This window comes from Bos grunniens, chromosome 8, assembly GCF_055505025.1.
Source record: "Bos grunniens cultivar Pamir isolate PY7600 chromosome 8, Bosgru_T2T1.0, whole genome shotgun sequence".
In the NCBI taxonomy this organism is placed as follows: Eukaryota; Metazoa; Chordata; class Mammalia; order Artiodactyla; family Bovidae; genus Bos; species Bos grunniens.
This window is the reverse complement of record NC_141172.1, coordinates 66,105,608-66,118,616: the sequence shown is the minus strand read 5'-3', so window position 1 is coordinate 66,118,616 and position 13,009 is coordinate 66,105,608. Positions and strand designations below refer to the sequence as shown.

General features: G+C 42.9%; 1 long non-coding RNA gene across 2 annotated transcripts in view; it reads right to left on the bottom strand.

Annotated features, from left to right (window-relative positions):
• LOC147367297 (uncharacterized) overlaps positions 1-13,009 on the bottom strand; it is a 28,523-nt gene that overhangs the window by 7,632 nt on the left and 7,882 nt on the right. The window contains exon 2 of one of the 2 annotated variants that reach the window (XR_015169183.1): positions 8,728-11,605. The exons of the other annotated variant lie outside the window; for it this stretch is intronic. This is a non-coding gene — a long non-coding RNA (uncharacterized LOC147367297). Of the gene's footprint in view, positions 1-8,727; positions 11,606-13,009 lie in introns of those variants that run through there. 2 annotated transcript variants of the gene reach the window in all.

The following is a 13,009-nucleotide window of genomic DNA, read 5'->3' as shown; positions in this document are numbered from 1 at the left end:
TCAGATGTAAGTGTTCACATATATGTTATTTCACTGTAAGACTACATAGACATGGGCCAAGAGAATCGCTTATTGCATGGGATTATTTGTTATAGAAACTTGGCAGTAGCCAGATCAACAGAACCCTGCATTTCTGAGCCATTTGCCACAATCTGTGTTCTTCAAAGCTGACCTTGGCAGGAGATTTAAACTCTTCTCTTTTCTGTTCATCCACCCCCTTAAACCCAGTTAGTTGAGTCTAAGGTTTGAAGGAGAGGCCAGCAAGCATTCCAAGTCTCTGCTCACAGTCTTTGAAGGCGAAATAAGGCACAGACTTCTGGAGCAACCAGCTTGATAAGTTGAAAAGAGTCATGAACTGGGAACCAGAAAATTTTGGTTCTGGTCTTACTACTGACACTAATTTATTGTAATTCTCTGTTGGCACTAGTGGTTAAAAAAAAAAAAACTTGCCTGCAAGTGCAGGAGATGTAAGAGACGTGGGTTCATCCCTGGGTTAGGAAGATGCCCCGGAGAAGGAAATGGCAACCCACTCCAGTATTCTTGCCTGGAAAATCCCATGGACAGAGGAGCCTGGCAGGCTATGGTCCATAGTGTCACAAAGAGTTGGGCATGATGGAAGCAACTTAGCACTTCATCACATCACAACTTATTGTAGTGTTTTGAGCAAGTCACTTAAATGCTTCTAACTCTAGCTGACAGGCATCTGTAAACCAAAAAGTGTAAGAAAAGGTTTCAATTCAAGAAAAGCTTTCAGTTCAACATTTATTACAAGTCCCCAAGGAAATGGCCCTAAAATGCCTCCATTAAATGCCTGTGGACAAAACTGAAAGCCTAACTTTGAATCATGAACCCCCAGACAATGAGGAACAATTAATGGTGAAGCATCTGTTCCCCTTTCCCAAGTCCTGGCCACATACCTGACTAGACAGAGTGCATAACTCCCTCTCTAATGCAGTGAAATTCTTTGAAAATAAGGTAAAGGAGAAAGTCATCTGAAGGACTTGATCATAGGTTCTGGGCTTCCCAGGTGGCGCTAGTGTTAAAGAACTTGCCAGGCATCACAGGAGATGAAAGAGACATAGGTTCGATCCCTGGGTCAGGAAGATCCCCTGGAGAAGAACCCACTCCAGTATTTTTGCATGGAGAATCCCATGGACAGAGGAGCCTGGCAGGCTACAGTCCACAGGGTCACAAAGAGTCAGACAAAGCTGAAGCAACTTAGCACAAAACACAATCATGGCTCTGACTGAATTACTGTCAAAAACTGCCCCTTGCAAAGGCATTATGAAGATTTCATGGGATGCTGTGTTCAAAAGCTCACTGGCCAACTGGTCTGGCCTAAAAAGCATTTCTCCTAGAAGTTTATTGTTGAAAGCTGTGGGTTTTGATAGAGCGTTACCCAGGGATGAATCCCCCTGTTCTGAAACCCTCCTCCTCTTCTGCCTCTGTTTATGCTCTCAGTTCTGGTGACTCAGTAGATGAAAAAGAAGGGTCAGCTCTGACTCACAGCAGCACTGTGAATATCCTGACCCCAGTGGGCTGCAGGGCCTGAGATGTTTATTTCATTTCCCTTTCATTCCATACTCAGCTGGGCTCTCAGAGGAGGAAAGGGGAGGAAAGGGAAGGAAAGTAGCCCACGCTAACTAATCAGTCCAGAAATATTTACTGAGCACAGCCCAAGGACTGTGTAGTAGGAGGAAACAAGAAGGAATATCTCAAGTCCAGGGCTTCAGAGCTGCTTGGGGACTTTGCAAGGACCCCATTAGCCCTGGGAAAGAACACTTCTGGCCAAATTGGAGGGTGTGGGGCTGGAGAGAGGCTTGGGATGGGAAGTTGCTAGAAAGTGCCTAGAACCAAAGGGTCTCAGTGCATGAATGCATTTTCTGAAAATATTTATTTATTTGATTGTGCCGGGTCTTAGTTGCCACACTCAGGATCTCCAATCTTCACTGCAGCACGCAAGATCTTTAGTTGTGGCGTGCAAAGTCTTAGTTGTGGAATGGGATCTAGTTCCCTGACCAAGGATTGAACTCAGGCCCCCTCCTTTGGGAGCATAGTCTTAGCCCTGGGCCACCAGAGAAGTCCCTGCATATGCAAACATGTCCTAAGAACAGCTGGCTTTTCTCCAACTTTGAATGATTTGAAGGGTATAGATGAGTGTCCTGAGGCAGGGCAGTGGAAATATGGGGTGACAGCTGTGAGCCCTTTCTGCTCTGTTCCAGCTCTCACCCCAGGAATAACCTAGAAATGCCAAACTTGGGAAAGCATTGTTTTGTATGTGGGGGTTGGGCAAACTGCCTCTCCTTCTCAAAGCACTTGGGGGGGTGCTAATTCATAAAGAAAGGGAAGGAAGGGATTTCCCTGGTGGTCCAGTGGTTAAGATTCCAGACTCCCAACACAGGAGGTCTGGGTTTGATCCCTGGTCAGGGACCAAGATCCCACATGCCACAACTAAGAATTCGCATGCTGCAACTAAAGATCCTGTATGCCTCAGCCAAATAAATAAGTATTAAAAGAAAAAGAGAGGGAAGGAAGATCCTCCAAGCCCAGTCCCCTGGGAACAACACAGACAAAGAGGTTTGTGGGGCTGAGCACCCTAGGGTGCCTCCACACCCACTGTCTGGAGTGAGTTTCCGGCCCAAGTCCAAGGCACAAATAATAACAGCTGCTACCAATTTTGGACCGCCTCCCAGGGGCCAGACACTATGCTAAATGCCTTAGTTACATGATCTTACTTAATCATCGCACCATCATCACTCAGTCCCCCTACCCCAGGAAGTTGTAATTATCACTACTTAAGAATAATTAAAATAAAGGCTCAGAGTGGTTAAGTAACTTCACTGAGTTTACACAGATAACAGGAGGAGGGTAGGTGCTGATTAGGGTTTCTCTGACTTCAAATTCTGTGAAGTCATACCTGATCCCACTTGGCAAAAAAGAAGCTGGAAACTCTAGGAAGAGGGTGGAGAAGGGAAGAAGATGATGGTGGAAGCAGCCAGAAGAAGGAACTGATGCTCTGGGTTCAACATGGTAAGAGCCTCGGGCTTGGTTTTCTGGAGGTGGTATTAGGGTCAGTGCTCAGTACAAGGAGACAGGGGAATGTCTGTGGACGAGTCTGAGGGCAGAGGTTCTCCAGGAATGGAGGGTCACCAGCAGACCCTGTGAGAGCTCATGCTTCAGGGCTGCATGGAGGGTCCCTCACTTGTCTAGACAGAATTGAGGCACTGATCATGCACCCCTGTACTGTGAATGACAGTGACCAACAGGGTCAGGGCTAGGTCCAATTCAACTGCAATGGACTGTACAACAGCCATGGCACACACAGGAGGGGGCTGGCCTTCCAGTGCTTGTTCCTGGTATTTCTGGACCCAGCCTCCCTCAAACTCCTTAATGAAACTCCTAAGAGGAGATTTCCCTGGTGGTCCAGTAGTTAGGACTTCGCCTTCCAATTCTGGAGGATGCAGGTTCGATCCCTGGCCTAGAAGCTAAGATTCCAAATGACTTGGGATCAAAAATCCAGAACAGAAACAACAGAAGCAATATTGTAACAATTTCAATAGACTTTAAAAATGATCCACATCAAAAAAAATCTTTATTAAAAAATCTGCAAAAGAAAGATGAGGCTGGGTAGGGAACTCCACTTCGATAAGCAGTCTTCAGAACTGTCATTAAGAAATGAAACCTTTTGGGGGACTTCTCTGGCAGTCCAGTGGTTAAGACTCCCTGCTTCAAGTGCAGGGAACATGGGTTTGATCCCTGGTCAGGGAACTAATATCCTATATGCTGAATGGTAAGGCAGAATATTGCAGGTGTATTACCTGCAATGCAGGAGATGCAGAAGACTGGAGCTCAATCCCTGGGTTTGGAAGATCCCCTGGAGGAGGAAATGACAACCCACTCCAGTATTCTTCCCTGGAAAATCCCATGGATAGAGGAGCCAGGCAGGCTTCAGTCCATGGGGTCACAAAGGGTCAGACATGACTGAAGCAATTGAGCAAGGCCAAGCAAAAAAAAGAAAAAAGAAATGGAATCTTTTCACTGTTTTCAACGCTATCAAGCCTTGTCAGGTGGGAGTGCAACCAAAGGCAAAATCAAGGACGCCCACTCCTTCGTTCATACTCACTGTACAAAGAAGCATGAGCCTCTGCTTTCTTGAAGCACACAAGTTTGCACTTTAACAGCTTTATTGAGATTCATTCCCAGGTGGCTCAATGGGTAAACAATTGGCCTGCAATGTAGGAGACATATGAGATCGTATTTCCCTAACCAGGGATCGAACTCTTCTGCAGTGAAGCACAGAGTCTTAACTACTGGACTGCCAGGGAAGTCCCTTGACTGGTTTTCTTAATCGGAGATATAAGCAGAGACATTACTTTGCCAACAAAGGTCCGTCTAGTCAAGGCTATGGTTTTTCCTGTGGTCATGTATGGATGTGAGAGTTGGACTGTGAAGAAGGCTGAGTGCCAAAGAATTGATGCTTTTGAACTGTGGTGTTGGAGAAGACTCTTGAGAGTCCCTTGGACTGCAAGGAGATCCAACCAGTCCATTCTGAAGGAGATCAGCCCTGGGATTTCTTTGGAAGGAATGATGCTGAGGCTGAAACTCCAGTACTTTGGCCACCTCATGCGAAGAGTTGACTCATTGGAAAAGACCCTGATGCTGGGAGGGATTGGGGGCAAGAGGAGAAGGGGACAACAGAGGATGAGATTGCTGGATGACATCACTGACTCGATGGATGTGAGTCTCAGTGAACTCTGGGAGTTGGTGATGGACAGGGAGGCCTGGCATGCTGTGATTCATGGGGTCGCAAAGAGTCGGACATGACTGAGCGACTGATCTGATCTGATCTGATCTGAAAGACAAAAATATTCAGATTGGTTGTTAAAGAATGGTAAGACAGACTTTGTTTGGAGGAACTTTCACAATAGGTTATAGGAATTACTGCAGTAAGGGAGAGACTGGGCTCAACTCTGAATACAAGAAGAAAAAGTGGTAATTTATAGCCAAAGAGCAGGACTAGGGGTAGAGGGTCAGGGTGTCAGTGAATGGAAAATTACTAAAAGGAAACGTCAGGAGGAAGGGGAGATTTTCATTAAATTATCCTAAGAGGATTCTTGCTGAAGGCTGGCTAGGGTGATCATATATTAAGGATGGGGGATTCCGGCTAAACTGACTCAGAAAGATTCATGCTAAAATTGGGCTCTTGAGAACATGGCCAAGGACCAGGATTAGTTGAGAAAGAGCTCAGAGGAAACTGATTAAAGTCTGGTCAAGAAGTGAATCTTTGAGGATTTCCCTGGTGGTCCAATGGTTAAGAATCTGTCTTGTGATGTAGGGAACGCTGGTTTGATCCCTGGTTAGGGAACAAACATCCCACATGCCTCATAGCATCTAAGCCTGCATGCAGTAACTGCTGAAACCTATTGGTGATGACACAACAAAGGTCCCACGTGCCACAGCTAAGACCCGAGGCAGTCAAATAAGTAAACAATCAAAAAAAAAAAAAAAAAAAAACAGGAGACAACCTTTGTCAGTGGTGTGGGATACATGGAGCTTCCACTGTGACAACCTATGTGCTTTATTAAGCAAACAAGCTTTTTAAAAGTGAGATTGTTGTGGCTTGGCATTGGATTAATAAAACTCTTGAGGCTCTGAAGGAAATCCACCATCCAGGGAGAGTCCAGGGTGCAGCCGCTGAAGGAATCCTCATTTACACAACCATCCTCTGGCTGAGTCTAGGCAGAGCAAGAGCTAGAAGAAGATGAGTCTAATTTCTGTGAACTGTAACTTATAAAAGCAAGAGAATTTGATTATGGAGATCAGCTTCTTTGAACTTTGACTTGGCGAGGAAATTTAGTTTTTGAACTTTAAATTCTCCCTGGGAATTCGATAAAGAAGGACATTTATATTCAAATCTGAGGCATTCCTAAATTGTTGACATTTTGTTATTGAATTGTCTTTACATAACTTATAATTGGAAGGTCTTAGTGGGTCATGTAATTTTATTAAAGAACCTCTGATATGCTTTGTTAGAAAATATGGTCAGACATAATTTGGGATGGGAAAGGGAGTTGTCTGTCAACCAGAGGTACAGAGGAGTCTTGTGCTTATACAACAAGGGGATTGTTCTGATCCATTTCAGAGCTTTTGAGGATAAATTTTAAACTGCCCAGAAGTTCCAGCAAGGTTCTCAAAGAAGCCATAGCTGGTCCCTGGGAAGTAGACTGAAGCGAGGAAGCACCACTGACCTAATTTAGTGCTGATTCCCAGCCTTGGTGGGTAGGACCATATTCTTGGTTGACTCTTGGTTTAATGGTTAAGCACCATGGTTAAATATCTAGGGTGACTGGAGGGAAATACTTGTCCCGATTCTTTTTATTGCAATATAGGGTTCTTCATTTTATTTTCTTTTTACTGAAGTAGATGAACTCCTTATGGCCAAATTCAGACTTAAATTGAAGAAAGTAGGGAAAACCACTAGACCATTCAGGTATGACCTAAATCAAATCCCTTACAATTATACAGTGGAAGTGACAAATAGATTCAAGGGATTAGATCTGACAGACAGAGTGCCTGAAGAACTATGGATGGAGGTTCATGACCTGTACAAGAGACAGGGATCAAGACCATCCCCAAGGAAAAAAAAAAGGCAAAAAGGCAAAATGGTTGTCTGAGGAGGCCTTACAAATAGCTGGGACAAGAAGAGAAGTTAAAGGCAAAGGGGAAAAGGAAAGACATACCTATTTGAATGCAGAGTTCCAAAGAATAGCAAGGAGAGATAAGAAAGCCTTCCTCAGTGATCAGTGCAAAGAAATAGAGGAAAACAATAGAATAGGAAAGACTAAAGAACTCTTCAAGAAAATTAGAGATACCCAGGGAACATTTCATGCAAAGATGGGCTCGATAAAGGACAGAAATGGTGTGAACCTAATAGAAGCAGAAGATATTAAGAAGAGGTAGTAAGAATACACAGAAGAACTATATAAAAAAGATCTTCACGACCCAGATAACCATGATGGTGTGATCACTCACCTAGACCCAGACATCCTGGAGTGCAAAGTCAAGTGGGCCTTAGGAAGATTCACCATGAACAAAGCTAGTGGAGGTGATGGAATTCCAGTTGAGTTATTTCAAATCCCAAAAGATGATGCTGTGAAAGTGATACACCCAATATGCCAGCAAATTTGGAAAACTCAGCAGTGGCCACAGGACTCGAAAAGGTCAGTTCTCATTTCAATCCCTAAGAAAAGCAATGCCAAAGAATGCTCAAACTACCACACAATTGCACTCATCTTACACGCTAGTAAAGTAATGCTCAAAATTCTCCAAGCCAGGATTCAACAGTATGTGAATTGTGAACTTCCAGATGTTCAAGCTGGATTTAGAAAAGGCAGAGGAACCAGAGATCAAATTGCCAACATCCACTGGATCATTGAAAAAGCAAGAAAGTTCCAGAAAAACATCTGCTTTATTGACTATGCCAAAGCCTTTGACTGTGTGGACCACAACAAACTGTGGAAAATTCTTAAAGAGATGAGAATACCAGACCACCTGATCTGCCTCTTGAGAAATCTGTATGCAGGTCAGGAAGCAACAGTTAGAAGTGGACATGGAACAACAGACAGGTTCCAAATAGGGAAAGGAGGCTGTATATTGTCACCGTGCTTATTTAACTTACATGCAGAGTACATCATGAGAAACACAGGGTTGGATGAAGCACAAGCTGGAATCAAGATTGCCGGGAGAAATATCAATAACCTCAGATATGCAGATGACACCACCCTTATGGCAGAAAGTGAAGAGGAATTAAAGAGCCTCTGATGAAAGTGAAAGAGGAGAGTGAAAAAGTTGGCTTAAAGCTCAACATTCAGAAAACTAAGATCATAGCATCCGGCCCCATCACTTGGTGGCAAATAGATGGAGAAACAGTGGAAACAGTGACAGACTTTATTTTGGGGGCCTCCAAAATCACTGCAGATGGTGACTGCAGCCATGAAATTAAAAGACACTTGCTCCTTGGAAGAAAAGGTATGACCAACCTAGATAGCATATTCAAAAGCAGAGACATTGCCAACAAAGGTCTGTCCAATCAAAGTTATGATTTTTCCAGTACTCATGTATGGATATGAGAGTTGGACTATAAAGAAAGCTGAACACTGAAGAATTGATGCTTTTGAACTGTAGTGTTGGAGAAGACTCTTGAGAGTCCCTTGGACTGCAAGGAGATCCAACCAGTCCATCCTAAAGGAAATCAGTCCTGAATAGTCATTGGAAGGACTGATGCTGAAGCTAAAACTCCAATGTCTGGCCACCTGATGCAAAGAAGTGACTCATTGGAAAAGACCCTGAAGCTGGGAAAGACTGAAGGCAGGAGGAGAACGTGATGACAGAGGATGGTTAGATGGCATAACCAACTTGATGGACATGAGTTTGATTCCAACTCAGGGAGTTGGAGATGGACATGGAGGCCTGGCGTGCTATAGTCCAGGGGTCGCAAAGAGTCAGACATGATAGAGCAACTGAACTGAACTGAACTGATAATTGGCTCAGTGGTTAAGAATTCACCTGCCAATGCAGGAGACACAGATTTGATCCCTGGGTGGGGAATATCCCGTAGAGAAGGAAATGGCAACCCACTCCAGGATTCTCGCCTAGAGAATTCCATGGACAGAAGAGTCTGGCAAGCTACAGTCAATGCAGTTGCAAAGAGACAGAGTGACTAAACAATAAACAAACAACAAATTGTTTATTTACAATGTTTTGTTAGTTTCTGCTATATAGCAAAGGGAATAAGTTGTTATGTGTATGTATATACACACACACACACACACACACACACACACACATCTACTCTTTTTTAGATTATTTTCCCATATGGGTTATTACAAAGTATTGAATGGAGTTTCCTGTGCTATACAGAAGGTCCTTCAAATCAGATCAGATCAGATCAGTCACTCAGTCATGTCTGACTCTTTGCAACCCCATGAATCACAGCATGCCAGGCCTCCCTGTCCATCACCAACTCCCAGAGTTCACTGAGACTCACGTCCGAGTCGTTGATGCCATCCAGCCATCTCATCCTCTGTCGTCCCCTTCTCCTCCTGCCCCCAATCCCTCCCAGCATCAGGGTCTTTTCCAATGAGTCAACTCTTCGCATGAGGTGGCCAAAGTACTGGAGTTTCAGCCTCAGCATCATTCCTTCCAAAGAAATCCCAGGGCTGATCTCCTTCAGAATGGACTGGTTGGATCTCCTTGCAGTGCAAGGGACTCTCAAGAGTCTTCTCCAACACCACAGTTTAAAAGCATCAATTCTTCGGCGCTCAGCCTTCTTCACAGTCCAACTCTCACATCCATACATGACCACAGGAAAAACCATAGCCTTGACTAGACGAACCTCTATTGGCAAAGTAATGTCTCTGCTTTTGAATATGCTACCTAGGTTGGTCATAACTTTCCTTCCAAGGAGTAAGCATCTTTTAATTTCATGGTTGCAGTCACCATCTGCAGTGATTTTGGAGCCCAGAAAAATAAAATCTGACACTGTTTCCACTGTTTCCCCATCTATTTCCCGTGAAGTGATGTCACCAGATGCCATGATCTTCATTTTCTGAATGTTGAGCTTTAAGCCAACTTTTTCACTCTCCACTTTCACTTTCATCAAGAGGCTTTTTAGTTCCTCTTCACTTTCTGCCATAAGGGTGGTGTCATCTGCATATCTGAGGTTATTGATATTTCTCCCGGCAATCTTGATTCCAGCTTGTGCTTCTTCCAGTCCAGTGTTTCTCATGATGTACTCTGCATATACGTTAAATAAACATTGTGACAATATACAGCCTTGACGTACTCCTTTTCCTATTTGGAACCAGTCTGTTGTTCCATGTCCAGTTCTAACTGTTGCTTCCTGACCTGCATACAAATTTCTCAAGAGGCAGATCAGGTGGTTGGTATTCCCATCTCTTTCAGAATTTTCCACAGTTTATTGTGATCCACACAGTCAAAGGCTTTGCCATAGTCAATAAAGCAGAAATAGATGTTTTTCTGGAACTCTCTTGCTTTTTCCATGATCCAGAGGATGTTGGCAATTTGATCTCTGGTTCCTCTGCCTTTTCTAAAACCAGCTTGAACATCAGGAAGTTCACAGTTTACGTATTGCTGAAGCCTGGCTTGGAGAATTTTGAGCATTGCCTTACTAGCGTGTGAGATGAGTGTAATTGTGCGGTAGTTTGAGCATTCTTTGGCATTGCTTTTCCTTGGGATTGGAATGAAAACTGACCTTTTCCAGTCCTGTGGCCACTGCTGAGTTTTCCAAATATGCTGGCATATTGAGTGAAGCACTTTCACAGCATCATCTTTCAGGATTTGGAATAGCTCAACTGGAATTCTATCACCTCCACTAGCTTTGTTCATAGTGATGCTTTCTAAGGCCCACTTGACTTCACATTCCAGGATGTCTGGCTCCAGGTCAGCGAACACACCATTGTGATTATCTGGGTGGTGAAGATCTTTTTTGTACAGTTCTTCTGTGTATTCTTGCCATCTCTTCTTAATATCTTCTGCTTCTGTTAGGTCCCTACCATTTCTGTCCTTTATTGAGTCCATCTTTGCATGAAATGTTCCCTTGGTATCTCTGATTTTCTTGAAGAGATCTCTAGTCTTTCCCATTCTGTTGTTTTCCTCTATTTCTTTGCATCGATCACTGAAGAAGGCTTTCTTATCTCTTCTTGCTGTTCCTTGGAACTCTGCATTCAGATGTTTATATCTTTCCTTTTCTCCTTTGCTTTTTGCTACTCTACTTTTCACAGCTATTTGTAAGGCCTCCCCAGACAGCCATTTTGCTTTTTTGCATTTCCTTTCCATGGGGATGGTCTTGATCCCTGTCTCCTGTACAATGTCACGAACCTCATTCCATAGTTCATCAGGCACTCTATCTATCATATCTAGGCCCTTAAATCTATTTCTCACTTCTACTGTATAATCATAAGGGATTTGATTTAGGTCATACCTGAATCGTCGAGTGGTTTTCCCTACTTTCTTCAATTTACATCTGAATTTGGCAATAAGGAGTTCATGGTCTGAGCCACAGTCAGCTCCTGGTCTTGTTTTTGCTGACTGTATAGAGCTTCTCCATCTTTGGCTGCAAAGAATATAATCAATCTGATTTCGGTGTTGACCATCTGGTGATAGTCATGTATAGAGTCTTCTCTTGTGTTGTTGGAAGAGGGTGTTTGTTATGACCAGTGCATTTTCTTGGCAAAACTCTATTAGTCTTTGCCCTGCTTCATTCCGTATTCCAAGGCCAAATTTGCCTGTTACTCCAGGTGTTTCTTGACTTCCTACTTTTGCATTCCAGTCCCCTATAATGAAAAGGACATCTTTTTTGGGTGTTAGTTCTAAAAGGTCTTGTAGGTCTTCATAGAACCATTCAACTTCAGCTTCTTCAGCATTACTGGTTGGGACATAGACTTGGATTACTGTGATATTGAATGGTTTGCCTTGGAAATGAACAGAGATCGTTCTGTCGTTTTTAAGATTGCATCCAAGTACTGCATTTCGGACTCTTTTGTTGACCATGATGGCTACTCCATTTCTTCTGAGGGATTCCTGCCTGCAGGAGTAGATATAATGGTCATCTGAGTTAAATTCACCCATTCCCATCCATTTCAGTTCGCTGATTCCTAGGTCCTTATTAGTTCTCTATTGTATATATAGTAGTGCAGGGGTTAATAGTCAGCCACTTGCTCTGGCTAAGCCATGAGAAAATCACCATGAGAAAAGAATAAAAACAAAATATAGCAATACAGCATAACCCAAATAAAAGTACATCAGGTTTCTCAGTTGGGGTTGTCATGCCCTGCTAAGCTAAGGAAAAACATAGTGTGGACCTTTTAACACCAGGTAAGTGCCAGTGCAGAACACTGCTTGTGCACACACTAAGATGTTTTCCCAAAGCATATGTGGGTCTCCAGCTATGATCTCCAGCTAGGTGATAGCCCTTGTGCAAGAAAATAAGAAAGATAGTTTAAAGTAATCAATAAAATGGGAGATGTGACCAGGGACACAGGAGGCTGACTTCATCATAACACAACAGATACTTTCTGCTTGCCAAAACACTAAATAAAATGATGGGACTCCGAGAAACAAGGTTCTTGACCCAAGAGGTCTTGAGTCCCCTGGTCCCATCTTTAAAACTTTAATTCTGTCTCTAGTTTCTTTTTCCCAAACTGTGTGTCGACCACTTTCGATCCCTACCTGCTGTGCTGGCCGCAGCCTAGTAGTATGCATATGTAATCCCAGTCTCAACGGTTGATCCTTCCCTATTTGTCCCCATTCTTGATACTTCCTTAAACGTGAAGTGTTCTATCTCTACATAGGAAGGTTTCCTGGTATATTAAGAGGTTCTTTGCCCACTGACTCAATCATCATTTTCCAATCTATTCTTTGTTAGGCATAAAGGTAGTACGTCGATTTCTCAACCACATTCACTTTCTTTTTGTCCTATTAACTGGTTGTAAGTGTGAAGTAAAAAAGAATGATGCTATTCAAATCCCCAAAAGAACATCATCTTCAAATTGCATAGCAGTTTACAAGGCTTATTTCATATTTGTATTCACACACACATGTGTGTACTATACAATATGAATTTTATAAATATTATCAATAAAATATATTTTATATTTTTCCATATGGTTCCATACATTATGCAAAATAATTTCATAAAATGTGAAAGTAAATATTGGCATACAGGAAACATACATAAGAAATACATATGATGTACTCAGCTGCTAAGTCATGCTCGATTCTTTGGTACCCCATGGAGTGCAGCTCGCTAGGCTGTCCATGAGATTTCCCATGCAAGAATACTGGCGTAGATTGACATTTCCTTCTCCAACATATGATATATATAAATATAATATGTAACATATTTTAAATATATATATACACTATAATATACACACACACACATACAGCTTCATTATTCACCATTATAAATGTTTAGAATGTCCATCTA